General features: G+C 47.5%; 1 protein-coding gene across 2 annotated transcripts in view; it reads left to right on the forward strand.

Moving 5' to 3' along the window:
- Positions 1–26,688, forward strand: part of CTBP2 (C-terminal binding protein 2) — a 286,749-nt gene that overhangs the window by 144,088 nt on the left and 115,973 nt on the right. The window contains exon 1 of one of the 2 annotated variants that reach the window (XM_032115973.1): positions 9,797–9,933. The exons of the other annotated variant lie outside the window; for it this stretch is intronic. The gene's annotated coding sequence lies outside the window, so the exon portion shown is untranslated. Of the gene's footprint in view, positions 1–9,796; positions 9,934–26,688 lie in introns of those variants that run through there. 2 annotated transcript variants of the gene reach the window in all.

Below are 26,688 nucleotides of genomic sequence, written 5' to 3' on the forward strand. Positions count from 1 at the left end.
ACGACACAATCCCTTTGGGGTTGGCTCTGAGTAGTTCTTTCCTTTTTGTACTTTCTGTTTATTTGTTTAAACAAAACCTAGGCCCTACCCAACACAATTTCCCAGGATTTTAGTTTAGGCCGAATTTTGCACAGGAGTTACTCCCATCCTTGCTAATGCACAGAAATAAAGGCAGGATGAGTTAATTCCAGTAATGAGCAACTGCTTAGCTCAGGATCCATACCCAACAGACTTCTCAGAGGCACAAAGAAAAGTTTATCTGGAAATCACATTGCATTTGTGGTTTATAAAACTCCTGTTTGCTCACACTGCTGAGAGCCAACGCAGCACAGGGGCATTGCTGCTGCTCCCCAGCTTCTCAACAAGAATCACTCCAGACTCAGCCCCTATAGCTTTAGGTACCTGACTTTTAAGTAAGATGGTTCTCTAAATGAACTAAAATTTCCCTAGAAAACAGCATCAATGGCAATTGAAAGATCCTCTTCACTTGTCAAAGTGTTTGAGCCTGGCTAGTGAAGACTTCTGCTTGCTTCCCCAAGGAGAGCAGCTGTCCCTGTTGCTGCCTGTTTGTGGATATGGTCACATCCAAATGTGTGCTTTGGAAAGAGAATTGCATGGAATTCTGGTTTGGGAGACTGGCCTGTACCTCCAATATCCACCCAAGTACTGCTGCACCTCCCAGGGCTCTTCATTGTGCTACTGAATGCACTCACCAAAACCTTGGAGATACAAAGGGATGGAGCAGAGGCCATACTGGGAAGCAGGAGGAAAAGAAAGATGTGTCCCAGACAAGGAAAGATCCCAAACCAGAACAGTCTATACACACAGCTGGTACCTGTAGTATATCATTGATCATAATCAACACACAGTTGGTACCTGTCATATTAATTATACTACGTTATATTATATTAGCTGTCACCATGGAATACATAGTGCTTCTCAAAACGTGACACAGAACAGGATCAGAAACTTCTCATCCTGGAACCTCCCCTAGACCAGGAGAGAAGACCTTATGTACTAAAAGGCAGGACCCAGCAGAAAGCTGATTGCACCACGTGCTTTCACAAAGACACTGGAACAAACAGGAGCATCCGTCCTGTCTCTGTGTTTTGGAGATTTTTTTTCTGACCACAGATCCTGGGCACTGAGGTTTCCTGGGGATTTAATGGCAAAGATTGAAGGCATCTTAGAGGTCTTTTCAAACTTTAATCATTGTCTGATTTCTCTGGCAGCGGTGTTCTGAAGTTTATTCAGGAAATGGGAATGTAAGAGACCAGATCTTCTGCGCCTTTTATCTTTCTCTTTAAAGAATCAGATTCCTACAGCTTGTTTACTGCCAACTAAAAAGTGAAAATACTTACTTAGAAACTAAGAACTGGTCTTCACCACAAAGGTCTGTTGCTTTGATAAAGTTGCTGTTAAAGCAGCAAAAATCCTCCCGGGGACACAATTCAGTCTCTAAAAGAAATGCAGACACCAGTGCAGCTTCTTCCAGTTTGTAAAGGAAAATAAGCAAGATGGTACAGGACATGTTTACACCAGTGTAATTATATCAAAATAGGACTTCCAATGTACAACTGTTTCAGTTTAAAACCCAGAAATCCTCTCTGTAGCAGTCACTGCTGTGACAGTGGCTCTGTTTTCAGGTGGGTTGTCCTTTGCTTCAACTCACACAACAACTCGGACTGCTCTGTGATTCTGTGGTTCTGAATTAACCTGGCAATGAGCAACTTTTGGCAGGGCTGGCTGAGATTTGGCTGTGGGGCTTTGTTTTCCCATAAGAAACCCCTCAGTCAAAATGCAGAATTGGAAGGATGAGTGGAGGTAGCTTTGCTGCCCATGCATGTGTGGAATCACTCCCAAATACCCAGCAGACCTCTGGGACACTGTTCCTTCTTTAAATTCCCGGTCAGGTCCAGTGCCAGTCCCACCTGGTGATGGTGCCCGTCGCAGGAGCCTGTGCTGAGTGGCCCTGGGTTATTTGGATGGCAGTGGAGGGTACAAGGCTCACCCATGTCAGGCCCCCTTGTACTTGTTTACCAACACTACATCACACCTGGCAATCCACGGGCGCTGCCTTATCTGCATTTCCCTCACTCCCTCCCGAGCTGACACCACGCTTGCTACATCTCTGGTGACCAGAGAGATTTAAGACACAATTGTACTATCAATGAAATGCAACTTATGCCTTCCAGGCACTGAAATCCTTGGAGGGCCTCGTGCAGGGCTGTACTGCTTCAGTTTTATGCCAGTAAGTTCCTAATTAGCATGGGAGACTGCAGGCTCTGGTGAGGAGGATGCTGGCCAGGAAGCAGCTTCTCCTGCCCTGCCCAGGGATTCTGCGCCAGCCACTGCATCTCTGCTCCCCAGATATCTCTGTGACTCACCAGCCTGCAGGTGCTTTGGAACTGGGATGATCTTCCCAAAGACAGCCAGCATAAGGAGGACAAGGTCAGAGCTGCTGGCTGGATCCAGCCCTTGTCTCTAATGGATCACGATGGATGCCCCAGGGCAAACTCTGAGAAACAGAAATATCCCTTCTAGCTTCCAACAGCCAGCAGCATGATCCCAGAGACCATGCCTGGATGGCTGTGTACAGTAACCCCTGATGGACCTCTATCCCACAAGATTATTTCAGCCCCATCATGTGATTTGGCTCCACAGTATTTTGGATGCACTATTTAATTTTGTACCACGGGGAAAGATGCTCAGATGTAAAATCTGATACGTAATGGTGATTTGATGTATTCTTGTGTTATAAGAATTTGTGCATCCTCGTTCCCTATTCCCTCTCCCACACCCTTGAGGGTTTTAGAGACATCTGTCATACCCCCTTTGGCCAGCTCCTTTGCAAACAGATCTCAGATGATGCCCCAGGCATGACTGTAATTCAAACAGTGAGTGACAGATAGAATAAGGTGCCGTGAGTCGGAGCTGAGGAACACAAGCCCACATTTCCCTCCAAACACCAGCAATGCCCATGCAGGGACATTCCCAGCATCCCAGAAGGCAGCACACTGCCTGGAAGGCACAGTCCACCCTTTCATTTTGCAACCAAACTCTTTTCTGTTGACATTCTAGTGTTAAGTCTCCCAATAACTGGCTTACAAAACAATAAAAACTGTGGAATTAAAGGCTGGGTGCTGTAGAGTTCCCCATTAAGATATTACAGGATGCTGGAAGCAGAGGCCATTGAAACAAGCTGGCGTTTATGGAAGGTAAAGGTTGAGGAAGTCCATGATAAGGGAGAGGGAGAAGGAAGTGTCTTTATCTGATTACTATTTGTTTAGAAACACCTGGCACATACATCAAATTAGAGCATCCAAATGCCCTTCAAACTTTAAACCAGACAGATTGATTCAAGCACCTTTCATTAAACTTTCCTGGAAAGATTAAACATCAGCCCTGTGTTCTATCAGCAGAACAATTCTGCTCATGCAGCGATGACATTAAGATGTTTTATGGAAGGGGGGTACAAATGTGCATGCACTCTGTGAAGCTTTTCTCCAGACTTGTAATTCCTTGTTTAAGAATATAAACCGAAGAAAATGGGAATAAATATACCCCAACAGTTCTGCATAATGATTTCACACACATGCAGGGGTAAAAAACCCCACAACAGGATTATGAAAAGAGAATTTTATTGTATGTTGGCATCCTTTTGCTCATGTTTGCGAAGGGAAATGGATTTGAGAATTTCCCACCGATTTGAATTCAGTGGCTGTACTAGGGCAGAAGTAATATGTATTGCCTCGTTCTAATCATCGATTCAATTCAAGAGTTCTCAGCATGGAACTCCTTTTCTTTCTCAACAGGAATAAATTTACCAAGAAGGGATAACACCAACATATTATGTAAAACATCACCCGGCCCCTAAATTTGTGCGACTTTGTGGAAATCGGTCAAAATCTATATTTAATTTGATGTGAGGAAAGTACGATGCCGAGCCCAGATTGCAACACAACTGCTACCATTACGATCAATGTACTGTTGAACTAAATTGTTTTATATATTGTATTAGGGGATCCCAGGTGTTTTGCTGGTCTTACAGCCCACTTGTTGCTGCAGTCGAAGCCAGGAGAGGATTAATAAATTCCGATAATGTGTGTGGGTACCCTGATCCCTGTGAACCCACGCTTGTCTCCCCACCACAGCCATGTCCCTGTATTTAAAAGAGAAACATGAACTCCACCGGAGCCTTTTCTCCCCCAGATCCTGCAGAACGCAGTGTCATGGTTCTGGGAGTGAAAGCCCAGCGCTGTCACCTCCGCTGCATGGGGCACGGGCACAGTTAATACATTAACACGAGGTCATAGCCTGACAAATGCTCCTCGGGCAGCGTAACCAGCGCTGCCATAAACCCAGCCCTGCTCCCCCTGCCCCGGCTGCTCCTTCCTCCCGCTGCAGCCTCTCCTGGTGAGAGCACGTGTCCCACGAGGCTGAAGGCAGAACCAGCCTGGGCAACAGATCCAGCTGAAAATAAGCTTTTTTTTTTTTTTTTTTAAACTCCCCCCTCCCCTCTTCCCCAGGATTAGTGTTCAGCTGGATCTGTTCCCTGATCCACTTCACCTTGCAGCTGCACAAATGCTGGTGCTGGCAGCGGGAGGAGGCAGGGAGGGCTGGGAGCGCGTGGCCGGGGCCCAGAGGAGCCAACTGCTCCTGGAGGCACTTGCGGCAGCAGCTGAGCACAAACGGCTATTTTTTTTTTTTTTAGTGGGCTTGGTTTTCTTTCAAAATTAGGGAGAGCTGAGAGAGTTTCTGCCCAGACTGCAGATAACCCACGCTTTGCCAAGCAGGAGCTCAAAGTCCAGCGTGACCCTGCTGCAGGACATTGCCCAGGATGTGCAAGTCCTGCTCCCACAGGAAGGGCAGGACCAAGGAAGATTTGTGGTCTCAGGACCCTTATAGAACACATTGACCACCCATAGCAGTGTGGGATCAGAGCTGGGGGACCCAGCACGTCAAACACCAAGGCAGCATCAGTGTAAGAGGACAAATGAGGGTCATCTCCTGTAAGGAATCCACTTGAGATACTCCCATGGAATACTGAGAACTGTTATTCCTGGCAACTTCCACACTGAAACCTGCCTTGGTGGTTTCTTTTTCATGATGACAAGCAAGATTCACTGTGCTTTTAAACCAGAAAGAAAAAAAAAAGATAAATGCATCCACCCTTCTTTCCCTGGGCTCCCACTGAGAGCTTGTGGCATGAATGAGTCCTTTTCACTTGCATTAAGTTACTGTTACAATATGAAACTCCAAGTCTGCATTGAAAACCTTTTAAATCTGTAAAAAATAGTGTTACAGTAATTAAATTCTAAAAACTGATCCTAAAATGGAGGGGGAAGCTTCTGATCTAAGATCATACACTACCTTTAACAGCAATTTTTTTCTACCGGTGCAATCCCTCACACTGGATGACATCCTTACGGTAAATAATAAAAAAAGTGATGTGAAACATCCTCCTGATGAACTAACTTTTACAAGACTGATACCAAATGTTGGAATTTTGGCTCCCCACTAAAAGTAATTGTTCTTGATGGTGCTTATATACCCGTGTCAGTCTGGTGTGAGATCAAAACTGTAAGAAAAACAACCCATCTTCTAAATGCTCAGGTCCAGAGCAGTTTACCAAATACATTTTGGAACAAATCCATCCCTGGTTTGCATCAGTCACCGGAGTGAAATGAAGGACGTGCTTCTTTTAATGCATTTTAAAGTTAAAGTAGGGTGCTAATCTTCAAAGTGGAGTACGGAGGAAAATAAACCAGTTCATTTCTCCATTTCTCCAGATTTACACTCACAAAAGCCTTTCAGGAACATGCCTCACTGTATCCATATTCCTGCTTATTGAACTTGTATTGCAGGCAGATGAACCAAACTCTTGACTTACATTTCTAGAAAACAAGTGTTTCCTGCCACCCATTTGTAAAAAAACCATGAGCACCTTCTCAATTACTGTAATGATTATCCATTACAACCTAGCCAGCATATCTGCTCAAAACGAGTTACATTTTAAAAACTGGTAAAAAATAAATGGGGTATTGACGTTGGTGCTGGATACTCGGCGCTCCTCACATCCAAATCTCATTTCTAACGATCAAACGCGGCTCAGAAGGATCGAGGCAGGATTTGTGACTGCCTGTTCCTGCATAGCACCGAGTAACTAAGTTGCACAAACACTCGGAGCAGTAAAATAACTGGTCTATTCTAGTCAACAGATACTCGCTCTAAATCTGCAGGGAGGGAGATGCCGGTGCTGAAATTTATGCACTGAGAGTCATCCAGCTGAAGTCACTGTGACTCCTCGCGCTACATAAAAGCGACACAGGAGCATCGTCTTTGCAGGATCAAGGCCCACATTTGCATCTGCAAATCAACCTCTTTATGAAAAGCAGGCTGTAAATTTTATTTACTTTTTTTTTTTTTTTTTTTAGTTCCTCGAGCCATACCAGTGCAGCAGGAGGTGCTGCTCCCAGGCTGACGTGTCAGTGAAGTGTAGAGGCAAAGTGTGATTGTGCTCCTGCTTGACAGAGCCTCGTGTGACGGGCGCTCAGCTGCTCAGAGCCAGCATGTGGGTCAGGAAACAATATCCCAACATCACCGTTCCCCTGAATCCCCTGCTCAGAGAAAACAAGTTATTCACAAGAGAAGCATGTAATCCCTTACTAAAAATAATTACAAATTCATCAAATGGAACTGGTACCGACACAGGGGCTGCAGACTTTCTGTTGTATTTTAGGGAGTAAAGCTGCAACACTGGGCAAGCAGTGCTATCCAGCAAGGGAGGTGAACCCTGGCTGGCAGGGAAAAGGGGGCATCGTGTAAATCCTGCACCCCAAACACCCAGTTCTCATTCTGGAAGGAATCGTAGGAAGTACATTTTTTAAAGTTCATTTGATTTCACAAAGAATGATGCTGGAAGGGCTTGTTTCCTACTTGTTACCAAGAACTTTTCAGTACAGCTACTGATAGATTAAAATAACTAGAATAGAGGAACAGCTTGGTTTTGCTTTGCAGGCATCCCTCAGCAGCTACGTTCCCAGGACTATTCTTCTCCTAGTAGGGATTATCAGCACAGCTACCCCCAGTTAGTCCATAAGGTTGGGTGCCTCAGAGATGTGTGGAACCTTCCTTTTCAGTAACAGCCTTACTGCCTGAAACATCTGTCCAGAAGTTGGGTAAAATATAGAAACAACCCACAGGAAAGAGACCAGAAGAGAGGTCTGGTCTGTGCCCGCACGCAGCACAACAATCCTCTTCTTGGGCTGTTAATTCTTTTACTTGTTCCAAAACTGCTGCTCCCAAGCTCTGGGAAGCCAAAACGCCCCACTCTGAGCACACATCGAATTTTACACAAACCAGTGAGACACTGGAGGAGCCGAAGCTCCTTCAAGGTTGGACAGCAGCTGAATGGAAGTTTTAAAAGCTGCAATTTGAAGTTAAACCCCATCGTTGCAGGCCTCCCACTGAACCCAGTGTGTATCTTCTTTCCGAGCATCTCATTACAAAGGCTATTTCACACTTGATGAATGTTCGATCGCAATCCAAATAGTTTGAAGAAAAATCCACATGCCTGAGGATTGCCCCCTGCTAAACTCAAAGATGTGTAGCTTCAGAGCTTTCTCCTTTACAACCTGTAACCTAATTGCTCTGGTAATGAAATAATTATTTGTGTCTTTGGCCTCAACTTATGTCACTGCCTTTGTTTACATCATGAACTCAAGGTTATTTATTAGAAGCAATTGCTGTGTTCCTGCCCTGCGCCCCCATACATTGTGTATGTAATGTTTAACAAAGCAAATTGGGTAAAGCAAAGAGAGAGGGGGGGGGTCGTGGTGTAAAAAATTCCCCACTGCAATGCCATGAGCAAGGCCTTGGTCAGTGCAAATCCCTCCATCTGCTGCAGCCCACGTTCCACGTGCAAAGGAGCTGCCCACAATATTTTGACAGTTAGCAGTGCTGCCGATAAAGGAAATCCAAGAAGTCCCAGTAATACGGAAATGGTGATTTTCATGTTGAGGTTTCCACCAGGCAGGCAGAGTTTTCCCTTTGGAGGGACTTTTGCCAAAGGGAAAAGTGCAGAATTAGATGCATCTTCCAGCTGAAAGCTGCTGAATTTTGCTAAAATCTACGTGGAGGTGCCTGGCCGTACCCACATCGTGCAGAGCCTGGGCGTCACGGGGTGGCCACAGCTGTGGCCATCTCTGCCCTGACACCACGGGGAATCCTGGGGATCTGAGGCCACGTGAGGCTTCAGCTTCTGCAGGACAGCGGCAGCAGCCCCCGGCAGCAGGTGCTGCGAGGACAAATGATGGACATGGTGTAAACATCCACTAAGGATATACAACGTGCTTATAAGAATCAAGATCTTTAGGCCCTTAACCGTGCAATTCCATCCACAAAAACTGAAGCTCGCTTATTAATTGTGATGGACAATTGAGCTGGTTCAAGGGTTTTATTCGAGCAGGAAAGGAATGTACTGTTTCCCAGGCTGATTGAGAAGCACGGGATATATATAATGCAGGAGGCTCGATGATTATACAACAAAAAGATGGGATCACCACCTGCCCACATTCTTGTGATAAGCAGATGAAGAACGTCTGTCAAAACATTAATTCCCAAATCTACGGGGGTAATACGGAATACAAATAGAAATAGATGCGCGCCGAGCGCGCTCTCGTTATCTCGCACCCAGCCGAACGCCCCGCCGCGATCACACCCCGGTCACAGCAAACTGGGCGCTCGGAGGGGACGGACGTGGCAGCCCCTCGGCCTCGGGGATGTCAACAGCGCCGGCCGCGCATCCCCGGTGGCCTCCATTCCCCGGTGGCCTTTATTCGCCGGCCTCCCCGCATCCGCTCCGGCCGCGGTGCGGGGCCGGCGGGTGGGATGCGAGCGCGGCGCGGGGGGGCCGCGGTACAAAGGGCGCGGGGCAGCCGCGGTACAAAGGGCGCGGGGCAGCGGGGGCCGGGCTGGGCGTCCCCCCGGGGCCGGCGGCGGTGCCCGGGCTGCTGCCGAGCCGGGCCGGGCGCGCTGAGCTCCGGTGGCCGAACAAAGGCGGCGGCGGCGGCGGCCGCCCCTGCCCGCGCCCCCCCCGCCCTCCGCCGAGCGCAACAGGCGCCGCGCCCCGCGGAGCCCCTTCCGCGCCCCCGGAGCCCCGCCGAGCCTCTGCCCTTCCCCGCACGGTCCCGGTGCCGGGCCCCCCCCCCCCCCGGCGCCTCCCGCCGCCCCCCCGCCCCTTCCTCGCTGCGTCTGTTTGTACTTTAGCTGATCCACTAATCCCCCGAGAGAGCCTATTTGTAGTGAAGAGTATCTATAGGGGGCGAGGCTGGTCCATGTGGGTTTGTGTCATTGGTTTGCAAGGAGAGACCCCGCCTATTGCCCAAAAAAAAAAAAAAAAAAAAAAAAAAAAAAAAAAAAAAGAAGGAAAAAAGAAGAAGGAAAAAAAAAAAAAAAAAAAGCGAGGCAGTGAGAGCCTCTACCTCTCCTCGCTCTCCGCTCACCCAGCGTGGCGAGGGGGAGCGGCCGCTCCGCCCAACGCCGCCCGGGCACTTTCTGGCTTAAAAAAAAAAAAAAAAAAAAAAAACCAAACAAAAAAGGGAAAAAAAAAGAAGGAGGGAAAAAAAAAAAGAGGAAGGAGAAAGGGGGGGGGGGGGGAAGAGCGGCCCTCCCCCCCAAGTTGCAATTAGCATCCTCTCCGCTGCTGCTGCGGGGCTCCGGTGCCCCCGTCCGCTCCCGGCGCGGCGGCGGGCGGAGCAGGAGAGCGGGGAAAGGGGGGTGGGGGGGAAGGATTAAGTTTTTTTTTTTTTGTGCGGTGTGCGAGCGGGTGGCGTTTTTAAGGTGGATCTCCGGCAAGCAGAGCCCGGCGGTGGATGCGGGAAGGGATGCGGCGGTGAAGAGCGGCGCGGGGCTGGCGGCGGCCGGGAGCAGGTAAGGGAGCGGCGGCGGCTGCGCTTCCCGGCGAGAAGGACAAGGGAAAAGCGAGGACATCTTTGCTTTAGTCAATCTCACCGGCGAGGGGGACAGAGGAGGCAAAAAAAAAAACCCCAAGGAGGGGAGGGTAGGTGGAAATGTGATGGTGGTGGGAGGCGGCCGCGCAAGTTGCGCGGGTGGGCGCGGAGCGGCGGGGTGAAGTGGGAAATCTTTTGTTGTGCCGGGCCCCGCATTGTTTACTTAGTGCCGAGAGCCGCCGACAACATCTGCCGGGGGATTAACGGGGTGGCGGCGGCAGGAAAGTTTGGGCAAGGGGGGAACCCCGCGGTGCGGCGCGGCCGATGCTCCAGGGGACGCGGAGCAGCCGCCGCCTTGCGCTGCGTTTATAAATGTGGTTTGGTTTTTTTTTTGGGGGGGGGGGGGGGGGAGATGAGTGTATTTAGTTATTGCCTTTTTTTTTTTTTTTTTCCCCTTTTAATTTTAGGTCTATTCCGGGAAAAAAATGGTTTTAGTGTTTTTAATTTTTTCTTTAATTTTAATTTTTTAAGAATTATTTTATTACTCCTAAATAACCGCGCTCGCCCCTCAGTCACTTAGCAACTCTCCACGCTTCTAACCCGTGGAGGTGCGCGGTGTCCGCGGGGCCGCGCCTCGCTCCTTCTCTCCCACCTTTTACCCCCCAACCCCCGGCCGCCAGAGCTCAAAATAATTTCCCCACTATTTATTTATTACATATATTTTCCCCTCTCGATTTGGATATTTTAAGCCCTTCCCTGGTATCACTAGAATGGAAAATCAGAGGGGGTGCGTGGATTTTAGGCGCTGAGATTGTTCTTTTCACACCCCTTCACCCCACGGAAAAAAAAAAATAACATCTCCCCCCAACTTGCCGGACTTGCTGAGGGGGAAAGAATAGCCTTTTGTCCTGCCGAGGGACGTGCCCCCAAGGTAAATCCTGGCTGGAGCTTAGCGCCTGGTACTTTGCCGGGTCCCAGGGCTCTGGCTGTGCTGGGGAGGAGGAAAGTAGGAGATGGAGATCTCAAAGTAGTAGAAGTAATTTCTTCTTTCAGCTGCACTTCTCCGCTGCCTTTGAATTGCCTGCAATGAATGTACGTAGCTCTAATTGAAGTACTTTAATCATTCACACTTGATTAAGTATACCGTGACCAGAGGAGAGGAATACACACGGCTCCCTTGAACGGGAGGGATGGGATGACATTTTAATCCTGTGTTTTAAAAAACATTAGTGGAGCAGGAAAGAACCGATCGGCGGTGACGGTTCGGGGTAACGGTCCCTTGTTTCCATACAGATGGTGGCTTTCCTTCGGGATGAAATCGCAGTTATTGCGGGTGTTTGGGGAGGAGGGAGGAAGAAAAGGCACGTACTTTTAGGTTTGTTTAAGCAGAGTGGGGAAACTAATGATAGACGAGATGCCTGGTGACAAAATGCTTTTGTTCCTGTTTCCATCAGTGCATAAGGGCGCCGACCTGCTTTAGCATTCTTTAAAGGTCTCTTTACCAAGGAAAATTGAAGACGGTCTCATTATAGGAGAGTGTGTTTAGAATACTATGAGGTATTTATGAATTCAGAGGTGATTGTTGGATCGCAGACATTTCAATTACGCATCCTCTAGTAAAAAAAAAAAAAAAAATATTTGTAGCGATGTGTTCTGTAATCTGTTACTTCCATAAAGCTGATTTGTGCTCGAGCTCTGGAGCTGGCTGAGGGAATGGGTCCGTCCACAGGGCTCGAGTCTTAAACAAGGATTTGTGTTCTTTGCCTCGCAAAACTTTCTGCTGCAAGGGCAGCCCCAAGTTCCCATAAAAGCGGTTGTTTGGGAAACGTCAGCTATCGTCAGTATTTTTCTGGAAAATCTGGCATTGTGAATCCAGGGTGGTATTTTTAGAAAGGAGCTTTTTTATTTTTGGAGGCGTTTGTGAAACCCACCTGTTAGCCATTAGCGGGGACAGAGGTTGGCTTTCATCGTTAGCAAACCCGGGCGCATCTGGAGGCTGTGCGCTGTTCCTCACTTGATCCAAGCTCTTTCCAGTCGTGGGCAATCAAAATATCTCTCCCTTTAAAAGTTATAACCAAGTATTTCTGAAGCTGAACAGAAAATAAGGTAGTTCAGTCAGAGTGGTGGCACTCTCCTGTGTTTAGAAACATGGATTGCAGGAGCATTTGGCTTTTCCTTTCTCTCCTAGAATTTCAGACTGAGATGCTTCCCTGGTCCAGGGTTTTATTGTCAGCTTTAGAGTGTACAAATCATAGATGATGTTTTCTTGTCATCAGCTTTCCCTCTTTTTAAGGTTTTCCAGCTCATGTGGCATCCTGAGGCTTGGCTGGCAGGGTGGCTCTGGAGTGTGATGCCCCGCGGAGCTGCCACCCCACAGCCCCCTTTGCTGACAGCTCCCTCTCATCCCCTCCGCTCCTCCGAGGGCAAAAGTGTGCCCTTTTTCCACTCCTGCTTTTCCTAGATGGAAAACACTCCAAGGAATTTCCCCACAGCAAGAACTGTAGCGCAAATTGTCATCTTTAACGCTGGCATTTTGGTGCAGAGATTTGTCACTGGGACCTGGTGATAATATTCCTTGTGTCAGGAAAAACATCAGCCTCATACTTTGAGGTCCCAGGCACGAGCTGGAAGTAACATACTGAAGCCTTTGGCCAGTAAAGTTGATTTATCCATCAGGCTGGCTGCAGTTCAAATAAAACTTCTTCAGTTCAGCTGAGTCTGGCAAGAATGAAATATTCTAATGAAAAAAAACCCCTGAATCTGGGTTTGCCCAACCATTTGGAAAAGGTAGGTTAATTTTCCCTGGGTTTTTTGGGTCTGTTTACTGGCTGTGGGGATTGAAAGAGGCTTCATGTTTTAAGAAGTGGAAAAGCTGCTCAGAACACAGCACTGGCAATTTGCAAGTGTTTTGTTAAGATCTGGTGGGTGATGCTGTCTCATAAAACCTGATGGGTGTCACATTTACTCCCCACATCAGATCTAGTGAGTATTCCTGTCTTTGCTTTGTATTCTGGTTGTAGTAAGTTAAAGAAGTGGAGAGTGGAGCTGCTGGTTAGCAGCTCTTCAGTTTGGGCTGATCACTTACCCCTACCCTAGAAATTGGGGGGTTTTTCAGACCCCTGGCCCCAGCTGTGAAGGACATTTAGATTATAGACTAAGAAAGGAGGAATGGTCAGGGCTCACAGGTGGTGCAAGGTGATTTTTGGTCTCCCCTCTTGCAGGAAGCACTGAAACTTTGGAGGGGAGGTTTTGGCAAGTCACTGCTGGTTTCACTCTGGTTACTGGGATAACACAGTTGTTTTGGGGAGGAACTGGTGTTTTCCTCACTGTTGTTTGTGGTGCTGGAAGATGTAATTTCAAATGCAGTTTGTCACACCCAGGTACAAAGATGTAATTCTAGAATGTAGTTTGTCGTGGTCAGGTATTTCTGGGCCAACTGTCACTCCTTATGCCATGTTCCCATAGTTTGGGGTTTTTTCCTCCTTCTCTTTTGCCAAACAAAATAAGATAAGATTTAGGTGAAAGGATGAAAAATTCCGTGACCATCCTCTGCAGTAGCGAGGGCAGGGGAAACCAAATCTTTTCATTGTGCGACCTGTGTGTTTTCTCCTTCTGCTCCGCTCCATCGTGGTGAGGAGACCAGGATTTTTAGCATTTTACCAGGGAGTCACCACATAACATTCTGTGTGAAGTCAGCAGGAGTTTTGGTGACAGAGCACAGAAGAATCAGTGTCGTTTATTTAGTCCTACAATGGTGCTTTATAAGTGTGCACTCCCCTTTCTTGCACCATTAGCCCCAGTAATTTTTTAAGAACTAGGAATAAACATCTGGAACTTTTTAGTTTTATTTTCTCCTCTCTGAGGTGATAATGCAGGTATAACACTGGAGTTTGCTTTTTGTTGGACTTGATCTGGTGAGGGGGGAGCACAGTAGCGCTCTGTGGGAAGGTCATGGGGGCCCTCTTGCCAAAGCTTGTGGGGTTTTTTTTGCTCTGTAATGTTTTCATAGAATCACAGAATGCTTTGGGTTGGAAGGGACCTTAAAGCTTATCCAATTCCAAACCCCTGCCATGGACAGGGACACTTTCCAGTACACCCAGTAGCTCAAAGCTCCACCCAGCTTTGCCTTAAACAGCACTTCCTGGGATGTGCTGTGATTTGTGAGAGCCTGGGTTATATTATTTGGAACTTCCATGGGATTATTAAAAAGAAATACAGCTGTAATAGTTGGAGGGGAAAAACACCTGTTGGAACCAGAGTTTTGCATCTGTACCTGCACACTCTGGAGTTCAGTGTGGGTGGGATGGAGTTTGCTTTGCCTGGTCTGAGGTCTGTAATTGTGTCCTGTGTCAGGAGAAGCGTGGTGAGGAACAAGGGCAGTGTTTGGGGCAAAACACCAAAGCTGTGGTGCTGCAGAGGATGCCCCGAAGTGCTGTGTGTGTCACTGCCTCCGTTCCCATTGGTGGTGTGGTTTTGGATGTTCCACATGTTTTATCCGGTGGGGAGATGTGTGCAGCTCCCAGGGAGTGGGTAAGGAGCTGCTGTCAGACCCCTTCAGCAGTCGTGGAGAGGGCTCAGCATGGTTGGAATCAACTTTGATGGACCTACCCACCCTTCCCTGAGGTCATCATTGCTGCTGCCTGGCGGGGTTGCCAATTTTGGGGGTTTTCATGGGGTTTTTAGCCCATCCTGAAATCCCAGCCAGGAGCAGAGCATGCTCTGGGGCATCCTGAATGCTTATCCCTGCTCTGTGGTTTTCCCAGGGGAGGACAGTTCCTGGAATAGCTTTCAAGGTCCCCCTGCTCCACAGTTGATGGGAGCTGTGTGTCCATGCATGACAGAGTTATTTGGGATAATTCAGCCTTGTTTTTCAAATACATGGTCTTCCAGGGTGGATCAAGGTGGGCATCTCGATAGGCATCCATAAAGTCCCATCTGTTCTGGGCCTTTACTGTAAGATTCAAATAAAACCCAAGTAACCTGAATGCATCAGTTGTAGATATTAATTATTAATGATCTGCTCCTCCAGCCTTATCTAGCAGTGATTTAATGTATCCTTTGAGCCAGTAAAAAACAGTGGTCCTGCTGAAAGTAACTGCCCTGCTTCTTCCTGGGCTAATTTCCATCCCTCCTGATGGATATAGATTTTATATGGCTAAAAGAAACCTGCTTCGTTGTTGAATTTTGGACTCTGCTTCACTCAGGTCCTCTCCCTAATCCCCACCAGCAGTTGGAGCAGTGTGGGATCTCTGCCACCACGGTGGCCGAATCGAAGTTGACCAAATCCCACCATTTTTTGGGCCCAGGTGTAGAGTGCAGGATTCCTTGGCTGCGAGTTTTCTGAGGAGGTGCTGTAGGAACCTCGTGGAGCTGATTTCCACAGGAGTTGTGCTGCAGTTGCTGCTGTGTACATTGACTTGTGCAATGTTGACAGACACTCAGCCACTGTTTCTGTGCAACAACACACACCAATTATTACAGAAATAGACCCCTGAAGCACTGAGCGGAGGGAGAACGTGGGGATTACAGACACAATATTTACAAGGAGCCAAATCTTTAATGAGACCAGGAATAATGCAGATGGATTCTCTGTTGCTAAATATAACAGATATGTAATGGATGCTGTCTCTCTTCTTCTTTTTTTTTTTAGCAATCCATTCACATTGAAAAAAGAGGAGCTTGCGTGCTGGAGAGGTTGGCATAAAATTGTAGGATGTTCCAAAATTAGCCTGGCCTTTGGTTATTACTGTAATAACTATAATTTGTGGTTCTGCAAGGTGTGAGGGACCCTGGCTGGGAGCATGGATGAGCCCCTTTGAAATGCTCTTGGGTTTTGGGAAGAGCAGCAGGTGTACAAGGAGTGCAGGATCAGCCCCAAAAGAGGCAGAGGGAAGAGAGGGAAATCCAGTAGTTTTCCATGCAGCTGGCATGGTGTTGGAGCTGGTAACATCGTTGCTGGGGTAGAAAATAAGCAAAACCACCAATGAATCCCGCGGCTGGTTCCTGCACAGGCAGTGGGTGTCACACCCTGGGGTGTGATGGGCTCTACAGGAGTGTGGGGAAGTCCTTTATTTGTGTTAGCTGGAGGGAAAACCCTGCAAATAAATTCCCCTTTAAAAAAATCTTTGAGGCCAAATACAAGAGGTGCTGATGGTACCTGTAGAGTTGTCATAAAGTGTCAGGTTTTTTGTCATTTTTATGTTGAAAACCAGGTTTTCCATGAGAGGGGATGTTGGAAGGAATCAGTAAATTAAGCAAAGTAATTAGGCTAAATAGTAGTTGTTACATTTAAAAGTTGAGAGCCTTAAGCTTTGCTGCGATTAGTTGTGGATGACATTAATTTCAATTCAGTATGTGGAAAAAACCCCTTTTCATTAGTTTTCATGTTCTCATAGTTCTCAGAAGTTTCATGATCCTGCAGCACAATCTCGTGTAGATTTTATATTTGCCACTTGTTTGAGCTCTTCCCTTTTTTCATACTAAAATGGTACAGTGCAACATTAAGCCTGGAATTAGGATGTCCCAAAGCTTAATACTGGGATACCTGTGCCAACTTCAGCTTTGCTCTTTGCTGGGATGAGATCTCGCTCTGGTCTAGCCACAGGCAGTGAGGTTGTGGCCACTGATTCATGTTGTGGTTGTTTCTGAAAAAAATTCAGCTGAATGATGTGTTAGGAGGGAGAATCTGGCTGGGGGTCTCTGCTTGTTTGTGTCACCTTCACCTGTTGCTGTTCCAGCTGGGGTTCTGGGTTTTTTAAGGTGCTGGATGCCAAATTGGGGTGCACCAATTCAGTCCATGTCTGCACACCCAAGTGCCTGAGAGGGGAATCAATAGCAGAGAACAGAAATCAAACCTTGAGGGAAGGGGAAAGGGATGCAGAGGGAAGCTGTGGCTGGTAGTGATGAGAACAACAAACAGTACTGTAAGATGTTAGAAATAAAACTGGGTTACAGTTTTTTTAAGAACCGGGAATAAACATCTGGAGCTTTTTAGTTTTATTTTCTCCTCTCTGAGGTGATAATGCAGGTGGAACACTGGAGTTGCAAAACAGTGGCAGAGAAAACAAGGAGTGTGGTAAAATGTCAAACTGACAATGTTGATTGGTTTATTTGTCTGCTTGAGGTGTCGCTGTGCTGTCTGACCTCTGGGAGAGGAACCGGAGCAAATTAACATGATGTTAATAGAAAAATCATAAATATTACACTTTTTGATGGGGAAAAGTGATGATATGTTTATTCCCTGTTAATATTGTGGTAGAATTGAATGTTGAGCAGCCACTGCTGTAGTCAGACTTTTGTGCTTCAGCCCTGGTGTCTCTCGTTGAAGAGGTTTAGGGAGTAAACTGAGGCAGTAATGTGAATTTTTTACTAAGTCTTGAACTACTGAAGAGTTCCTGTGAGCTGTGGCAATGCTTACCTTGTGTTATTCTAGAAAAGCAGTAAATGGGCCAGGCTGAGCACCACAGACCTGTCAGCTCCACATGAGCCCTGGGCAAGCATTCCGAGGATTTATTTGATGATGGAGGCAGGATGACAATGCACTCGGTTCCCATTGGCATGGGTTTGGGGGCAGCACATCCTTGAGAACCAACTTCTCTCTTTTCACTTAAAGAGCTCATGAATGGGATTGATAAAAGTAACTGAGGGGGGTTTATTTCCTTAAAATTCAGCAAGAAATGCAGCTTGGTACAGCAGTACTGTTTGGATTGGGGATATGCAGAACTGAGAGTGTCAGCTCTCAAAATCCCATGGTAAAACCAGGACTAATTTCCAAACAACGCTTTCCAGAAGCCTCCCTGAACACCCATTTCTGTCCTCACACTGCTTAATGTTTGAGCAAGCCGTGATAAGGCAGAGAGTCACTGCAGCTGGAGCTTGAAATGTCACCAAGATTGGGAGAGTGGTAAATAACAAACAGGAGTGACTGCTGGTGACAGCAATTTGTACTGCTTGGCTAGGAGCAGGTAATATTTCTCAGATGGCCAACTGTAAATTCCTCTATCTCAGAGCAAACAACTCGGGCCGTAGCTCCAGGATGCTCTCTGGAGAAATCATGTCTTCGTGGGGCAGCGAGGAGGCACGAGCCAGCACCACTAATATGATATTATGGCCAAAGGTCTTGTGTGCTCCTTGTCTGTGCTGGCAGGTGGCTGCCAGGCTGGGGGAGGGACGTGGCAGCCACCCTGTCCCTGCTGCCTGTTGAGAAGGGGCTGGGGAGGGCTGTGGGAATGCCAAAGGGGCCGGGAAGAGATGCTGGGGAAGGGGCCAGGACCTCCGTCTGCCTGACTTAATCCAGGAGAGTGTTGGAAGGTAAATTAATTAAGGGAATTAGTGTTGTCACAGGGAAAATAAATTGAATAATAAAGAGTTCTTGGGCCTAGCAGGCAGAGTTTTAACAAGACCTGAAAGCTGGAAGGTGAAGCCAGGGAAAGAATAGAGCTAAGGTCCACGGTTTCAGCAGTGATGGTGGTGGAAGAGGCTGCTGAAGGTGCTGGTGATTTGTCCACCTTTGGAAATGCCAAATTCACGGATGTTTGTTCATTGGAGTGAATGAGGCTCAAGCAGGGATTGATTTAGGTAAGTTAGTGTGCAGTATGTCAAGCTGGAAAATCAAGGGGGCTTTTTCTGACCTCAGAATCCATGAAAGCCCATCATTTAAATGAGAGCATCCAAGGGTTTGCAGAGCCCAAGCACCAGCATGACAGATCTTCTTCCAGAGGGTGACTTGCAGAGAGGAGACCTCTGTCTGAAGGTGGAGATTGCAGGATGGGATCTTGAGTGCTTAGGTGGGTTCTTCATTTCCCACCATTTCCTTAAAAACTGCCTTGTATCTGTCATAGGGGTGAGCTACCTCTGTATCAACACCAGGCACAGGGTGAGAAGTTCACAGGGGCCGTGTTGGTCCATTTTGTGGTTAATACCTGGGTCAGGTGAGAGTTAATTTAGGTGCAGGAAGGAACTGAGGGAGGATTCCTTTTTCTGAAAGTCAGGTGCTGTATCTAATTGTGCAGAGCTCACTCAAACTCCCAGCCAGCTCTTGGTGACCATGGTACGTCAGAAATAACTCTATCCCTGTTGGGAAACCTGTGAGTAGAAGAGTGAAAACTGATCAAAACAGATCAAATTTAGATTTAAACATTAATTATACAGTGCTGGGGTAGTGGTAGGTACAAAAGCAATGCGTTTGTTTGCGTGTTTACTTTTATTTTGAAGTGGGAATGTACAGCTGGAGGTTTGCAGGTTTACTCTGCTTTTAGGTGGGGTTGCAGATGGATCTGCCCATCTCATCCACCATTCGTGGGTGAGGTCTGTGGGATCACTGGGCTCTGGTCCGTGTGGTGCTTGAGTATGCAGGAGCTGTTATGGCAGGAACATTGTTTCATGTCCCTTCTGTATGTGTGTGTATCTGTATATACCTATAGACACCTATATACCTGTGTATCTACTCCTGTATCTATGCACAGAGGTACATGTCTATCTCTATTTAAAAATAAATACACAAAGGTCTGTATCTGCTGGGTTTACACTGGGTTTTTAGGTGTAGAAGTAAACTATGTTAAAAAACAGTGGCAGAGAAAACAAGGAATGTGGTAAAATGTCAAAGTGACAATGTTGATTGGTTTATTTGTCTGCTTGAGGTGTCCCTGTGCTGTCTGACCTCTGGGAGAGGACCTGGAGCAAAGCGGGAGTTTGTTGGTGCAATTAAAAGCAGGACAGTGAGATGGGCTCACATGGTAACACAGCCTGGGCTAATGCCACGAATTAAGGACGTTTAGATGTTTGGCTTTGTATGATTTAGCTTAAACAAACAAACATCACATTAATCTCATTACTCAAGCAAATGAAATAAACCTTTAAGGCACTTAAACCATGCCGATGGTAGGTGTCTGTCAGAGCAGTGAGACCCGTTCCTGCACAGGGCATCTCCTCCTGCGTGTGCCTTACAGACAGGTGTAAGTGCTCACAGCATGGGCAGCTGCTCTGGGGCTGGTGGAAGGGTCCCACAGCTGCTCCTGAGCTGGAAGGGACCCACAGGGATCATCAGTCCAACTCCTGGCCCTGCACAGACACCCCAGCAATCCCACCCTGTGCATCCCTGAGATGTCCAAACGCAGCCTTGGGGCCATGCCCTTTCCCTGGGGAGCCTGTTCAGTGCCAAGCATCCTCTGGGGGAAGAACCTTCTCCTGATACCCAACCTCACCCTCCCTTGACACATCCTTCTGCAGTTTGGGAATTGCATTGGCCTGGCTGGCAGAGCCAGGGGCACAAAGGGTGGGAGGTTTTGCTGTGCCAAGCACCAGGCACTGCTCCCCGCGCTGGCACGAGTCAGCCACGTCGCTGTGTTACTTCTTTATCCTTTCATTGTAAAAGATGGGATTGCAAAGGTCCTTGTGGGGAATGTAATAAACCCCCCTAAAGCTGTCACACAGAGCGATGTATTCCTATGTGCCACGTCTTTCTGTCGTCTCAAAGTGTAATGGATGTGACAAACCTCAGCCTGGAGAGGTTGGGGATTTTCTTTTTAAGTGTCCTGTGGACTGCACTTTCTTTAGAGGAGAATGTAAGAATTTTATTAACTTGGACATGCCAAGCTAGCCCAGGAATTCTCTGTTGCCTTTCAATTGCATTTGTTTGGGCTTTGGGTAGGCAGGGAAATGACTGAACTACATGTCATGTTTATAAGATCAAGAGTACCTTGCTATTTTCACACAGATCTCTTAATAGAGATTAAACACAAAATAAAGCAGAATGCATCAACAGTGATATTCCCATAAGCAATATTGTAACTTGTATGCAGTGTAATTATATTTTGTACACTTGCCAATTAAGCAGTTACGCTTTAGAGAAAAATTACTTTCAAGAGATGGAGGAAAAGTATTGCAGTAAATCAAATAAAATATACATGTGTTAGAGGGTTTTGTGCATGCAGCTGAAATGTTAAAATTGCCTGCTGTGCTCAGGTTGTGGTGTGCATAACGATGCTCTGTGTCCTGTAGCTTTTTTGGGACTTGAAAATAGCAGATAGAAGAAAAAAAAAAGGCATAAAAAATACATTGCTTCCTGGGATAGATGTATACCACGTAAAGCTGAGATGTTCAGTCAGTCCTGACCTCCATCCTCTCTCCTGTTGAGCTCCTCTCAGGCTCCTCTGCTCCACAGCAGGAGGAGGTGTGGTGCCAGCTGGGCAGGCACCCCTTGCTCAGGTCTGTGCACCCCAAAGTCCGGGGCAGCCGCCCCACAGCTCATGGCCACTGCAGAGTCACCCCTGCTTCGCAGACTCAGGGAACCATGGAATGATTTGGGAGGGAAGGGACTTTGAAGCTCATCCAGTGCCACCCCTGCCATGGGCAGGGACACCTCCCACTGTCCCAGGCTGCTCCAAGTCCCATCCAACCTGGCCTTGGGCACTGCCAGGGATCCAGGGGCAGCCCCAGCTGCTCTGGGCACCCTGTGCCAGGGCCTGCCCACCCTCACAGGGAGGAATTCCTTCCTACTATGCAGTCTACCCCTCCTGTGAGTTTCCGTGGTACACCTTGTCTTTCCCTGTTGGCTGGTGCAGAGGAAAAGGACGCTTGGAACAGCATTTTCCTAACAAATTGATGTTTGCCTGTGATTTCAGTGACCATCCTTTGAAATCTTGGATACCCTCAGCAGCTAAGGTCTGCTCTGGGGAGTTGTGCAGGTGTTGGCTTGTGAGAGTGATGCCATGTTCATGTGCCACAAGCCAAGACCCAAACCCCTGAAATAACCTGCATGGAAGTGTAGAAACACTGGTAATTCCCTGGGAATTACAGGAGACTCCGTAAAGTCATAAGGAAGTTACCAAGGTACTGATATTTGCTGAACAGGCACAGAATCAGTCCAATAGCTGTTTAATTATTTTTCCTAATGTAAACTTTGTGCAAAGGGAGTGTTAGGGAGTTTCAGCTCCCCATAGAGATGATACAAGATTTTTTCATTATACTACTACGAGGTCTTTATTTCAGGGTTTCAAAACATTTTGCAAAGCATCAGTAGGTTAAAATGAGCTGGCCAAGACTATGGTCAACTTGGATGGGGCTTGGAGCAACGTGGTCTGGTGGAAGGTGTCCCTGCCCCTGGAAGGAGGTTGGAACAAGATGATCTTTAAGGCCCCTCCCAACCCAAACCGTTCTGTGGTTCTGTGCTCGGTGTCTAAAAGGGGTGAGGAGAGCCCTGGGGCTCTTGCTCCCCATCAGCTCTGGGAAACTCTGCTCATGATCTCTTGTGGATTTTTCCTCTAAATCACGGAGTGAATGTTTTCATCAGGAAATCACAGCATTTCTTTAAAAATCACTTTCCATCATACAGAATTAGGAATATCTCACTTGAAATGCGTCAAACAAATATATCAAAGTAAAAAAACGACACTCAGAAAACTCAGGATAAGGTCTGCTGGGAGGGAGGTGCTGCAGGAGACTTCTGTGTTGTGGCTGGTGGCCTGGTGACCATCCCTCCCTCACTTTAAGCCATGGGATGTGTCAGGCTCTGGGATCTGGCTGCTGTGCCAGGCTGCTCCTGTCTCCCTGCACCAACACACGGCTGCAGCCTGGGCTTGGAAATGTTTCCTCACATTGTAATGTGTGCTGTGTAGGGGAATAATTTGTCAGCAATTTAATGGTGGTCCTTGTTGAAGGATACATCAGTGTTTGCAGAATAATCCCCTTTTATTTGAAGGGTTTAACCAGCCAGAGCGTTGTCACTGATTATACTGCAAACACCGATGTGCATCTTTCCCCAAACCAGCTAATTTAAAAAAAAACCACTTCCCAAGTGTCTCTGCTGTCCCTTCCTGAACTCTGTAACACACAGGCAGTCCTGTAGGTCAGATGAAGGAATCCAGGTGTTTGTTTTTGAGGTGTGGCTGCGTTGGTGAGGCACAGGGCTGGCAAGGGAAGTGCTGCTGGAGCTGTGTGAGCAGGGCTCTGTTCAACACCCCGGGCTCCCACACCTGCAGCCTTTGGAATAAGCTGTGTGTCCTCTGAAGTGCCCATGTCCTAACTGGGAATGGCTGACCCTGCCTGGCATGGCTTGTTCTTTCTCTATTTCAAACCTGCACATTTGCAAAGGCTTACAGAAGGTGTTTGCGTGGAAAAACTTGTCACGGGGGTTTTGTTTGAAGATGACAAAGTAAAGCAGTGAAATAAAAGAAAATGATGCAGAGTAGGGTTACCAGCTGCCCTCCAGCTCTGTTCTCATGGACCTTGACTTGCAGCATCACATTCCCAGGTGGGTCGTGCCAGCTTCTGCCTTCCCCAGCTGCACCCTGGAGAGGATGAGGATGAGTTTGGGCAGGCTGCCACTCACCTGCTGGGATTCCATTCCCACTCCCACTGCATTTCCATGCCCATGGTGGTTCTCTTCCCTCTTCCCCTCTGACACTATCCCTTTGCGGTGTTGCATACACACTGACGACTTCGGGGCTGTTGTTGCTCCCCTCCAGCTGTGTGCCTTTGCATCCTCAGGAGGCTGGCAGCCAAGGCAAGTTTATTTCTGTGGGTTTATTTTTAGCCTGGTGCTCCTGGCCCCGCTGTTGGCGCTGGCCATCCCTCTGTGATCCGATGGCGTGGAGCGGTGGTGACGCAGCGGGTCCGTGGCTGTGGGAGGGATCATTCCTCTGGGGCATTTACCTTGCTCATCCCTGACCTGCCATCCCGGTGGGAATGACCACCAGGCTCTGTCCCTGCCCACAGCAAGCAGGAGGGGTGTGGAAGGGCTAATTATAGGACAAACAGCAAATTTCGTGGAGGGTTAAATAAATGTTCACCCCACATTGTCCTCTGTGTGTGTGCATTTTGTGAAGGTTTCTTGGCTTTCTACTGACTTTGTCACAGATTAATTCCTGGATTTATTTGTAGTTGCATTGCTTCCAGCAAGCTTAGGGGAATTGTCCTGGTTCTAAAATCATCTACTTTTTGTATCGTGCACTTCATTGCCTTGAAAACTGTACTATGAGTCATACTAATAAAAAGTGAATCTAAATTGGATTTGGCATCAGTTTTTTTCACCAACCTAGCACAAAAAGGCAAACCTTCTGCTCAAGATGCAGGACTTTGGTCGACTTGAAGAGTTTCCTTGTTGTACCTTCGGTTTATCAATGGCTCATAACCTGTCCTCCTCTCCTTCCCGCCATCCCAAGCCTCTCTGCTAATTTTAATTTGAGAAGAAATAAGCCAAAGTATGCTGTGAGTATAAGGAGATGATTATCACAAGAGAATAATTACATTTGGGTACTTGATTTGATTTGTTAGCTGGAAGATTAGTCGGAAAGCAGAGAAGAAAATGAATGCATTGTTGACTGCAGGAAGTTGTTTATGAGTTTTTACTTAGGTTTAAAGGAATTCCCCCTGTGACTTAAGTAGCAGTGCGATTTACGGCCTCTCACATTGGCTAGCTGAATAAACAAATAGAATAAAGACAGGAAGAATAAAATGAAATGGTACCAGGTTTTGTGAGTGTAAAGTTTCTCTTGTGGAATGCAGGAAGCGATGGCTTTCAAAAACCCAGCAGACAGATCAACAAAAATAATGCCCATGTCACATCGGAAGAACAAGATCCCAGCATGTTTTGCATTAATTTTGTTATGGCAGGAGAAATGCTTGCATGCTCACACACTCTGTATGGAGTTTGTGTTATGGTTGTGTAATTTTTCCATAACTGTCTTCAGGTATTATTCCTTCCACGGCCGCTTCCCCCATTCCTGCTCCCAGAAATTGAGCAAATACCATGATCCAGGAGGGAGGAATGGTGTCTCTGTTGGATACCTAACACTGAGAGCTGCTGGTGCTGTTCAGTGTGGTGGAGATGGAGGAGGACGGGGGTCTGCTGGCTTAGGAAATGCTCAGGGAGTGAAGGGGCTGCTTGGAAGTGGGGATAGGTTTGGACAGAACCGACTCCTGCGGAGGGGACTTTGCAGTTGTCATTGGAAAGCTCGTGTTGGGAACTGCACAGAAGGCAGTCTGAGAGGAGTCTGTGTCTTGTGCTGTCACAGAGGACGCGAGGTTGATCTGGCCCATCCGGGGGCCGGTCTCCCGAGATGTGTCTGTGTGCCCGGGCTGCTCATGTGACAAAGCAGAACCTTCCCGAGGAGGCTTTTAGCACCAAGAGCGCGTTATCACTTGACTGTTAAATCTTGTCACTCCATAGCTGGTGTTTTTAAGTCATGTCCTGGGTCAGCAGGGTGCAGTAAAGTGGAAATAAAGGCAAACCTCCTGCTCTGGCTCAGAAAAACGCTGGTGATGAGTGCGCTGATTCTGTCAGAGGGAATCAGGGATGTTCCTGCGCCTTGGAGCGGTGATGGGGGCCAGGCTCCGCTCTCTGCCATGCTGCTGTAGTGATGCTGATTTACACCAGCTGGTGACGTGCTCCAAAATTGTGTTTCAGAGTAGCTCGGGTCTGGATCAGACTCGCTGTGCTTTTGGGAAGCCCACCAGGCAGATTTCCTGCCTTTTCCAGGTGCCATTCCTGCATTGGCAGTGCTTGGGAAAAAAAAGCCGGGCAGAAGGCAGCCCCTGACAGCTCCCAAGGCTGCACTTCATGAGAATAAACCTTCAGGGATTGAAGGTGTTCTCCTCAGGTCAATGGCCTGCCTGCAAAGGCTGCATGTACAGTGTTTGGTGGTTGTCCCTTCACTCATTCCTTGGAAAGGCAGGAAGGGGAAAGGAGTCCTGCCTGAAGTCCAGACCATTTTTTTTTTGTGCACAAAACCTGTAAGACCTTACAGAGGTTTGGAAAGTACCGTGGACTGGCTGAAGTTGATTTAAACACGAAGAGAGCTTAACTCTTGTGCTCCCCAGCAATCCAAAGGGATTGGTGGGACTGGACTCCACAAACCAGGGGGATGGACACAGCCAATGCTGAGCTGGTCCCATTTACATCTCAGGTGTTTGGTTGTTCTTATGTCTGTGTGTTAGCATGTATAAATGCGACTGGGTACACTGAGAAGCAGAGACAGAACACAAATTCCTTGCTATCCCTGCTCTGCAGATGAGTCTTGGTCAAGGATCCCTTTCCAAGTGCAAGGAAATGGAATAACACTGCCTCAGCTAGCCAAAAGATTCCTTGTTTTCTGTGGGAGCAGGAAAAATGGTTTGGATGGGATAGAGAAGGTGCTGTGCTGTCAGGTGCTGAGTGCCCTCCCCCGGGAAGATGATGCCGTGTGGTTCAAGGGGCTCTGTGAAGAAATGAGCTACCCCACGTGGTGCTGAGTTCATCCAGGTGTGGTGGGTGTCAGGCAGGATCTCCTCTGGTGGCCCAGCTCTCCTGAGTCCTGCAGAAGATGTGATTTAGGGGAGCGATGGGAGGAGCTCTGAGGGATGGAACAGTGACTTACTGTGCATGGTTGAGAAACCCCTGAAAAGGGATGTGCTTTCTGTGGTGTTCAGCTTTCCCTGGCTGTATTTAAAGAATGTTTATGACACTGATGATCACTGTTGTGTATGAACCAGAGAGCAGCTGTTCACCGAGGGACTGTGTATTGATATTTGTGTCACGAGTTCCAAAGTGCATCTTTGGGAATTCCCGGAAATCTTGGTCACCCTTTGCAATGGTTGGTGGAGGAAGGGAAGGGGACTGGAGGCAAATGACTTTGTTAGCCCTCACAAGCTGAACCCACCAGTGTGGCTTTCCTCATGGTGGATGGGCAGGTAGTGGAGGATTTTTAAACACTGAGTGTAAGCTTGAAGAAAGGCAGATTTGGTGGTGATTGTGATTTAT

Source organism: Corvus moneduloides, chromosome 8 (genome assembly GCF_009650955.1).
Source record: "Corvus moneduloides isolate bCorMon1 chromosome 8, bCorMon1.pri, whole genome shotgun sequence".
NCBI lineage: Eukaryota > Metazoa > Chordata > Aves > Passeriformes > Corvidae > Corvus > Corvus moneduloides.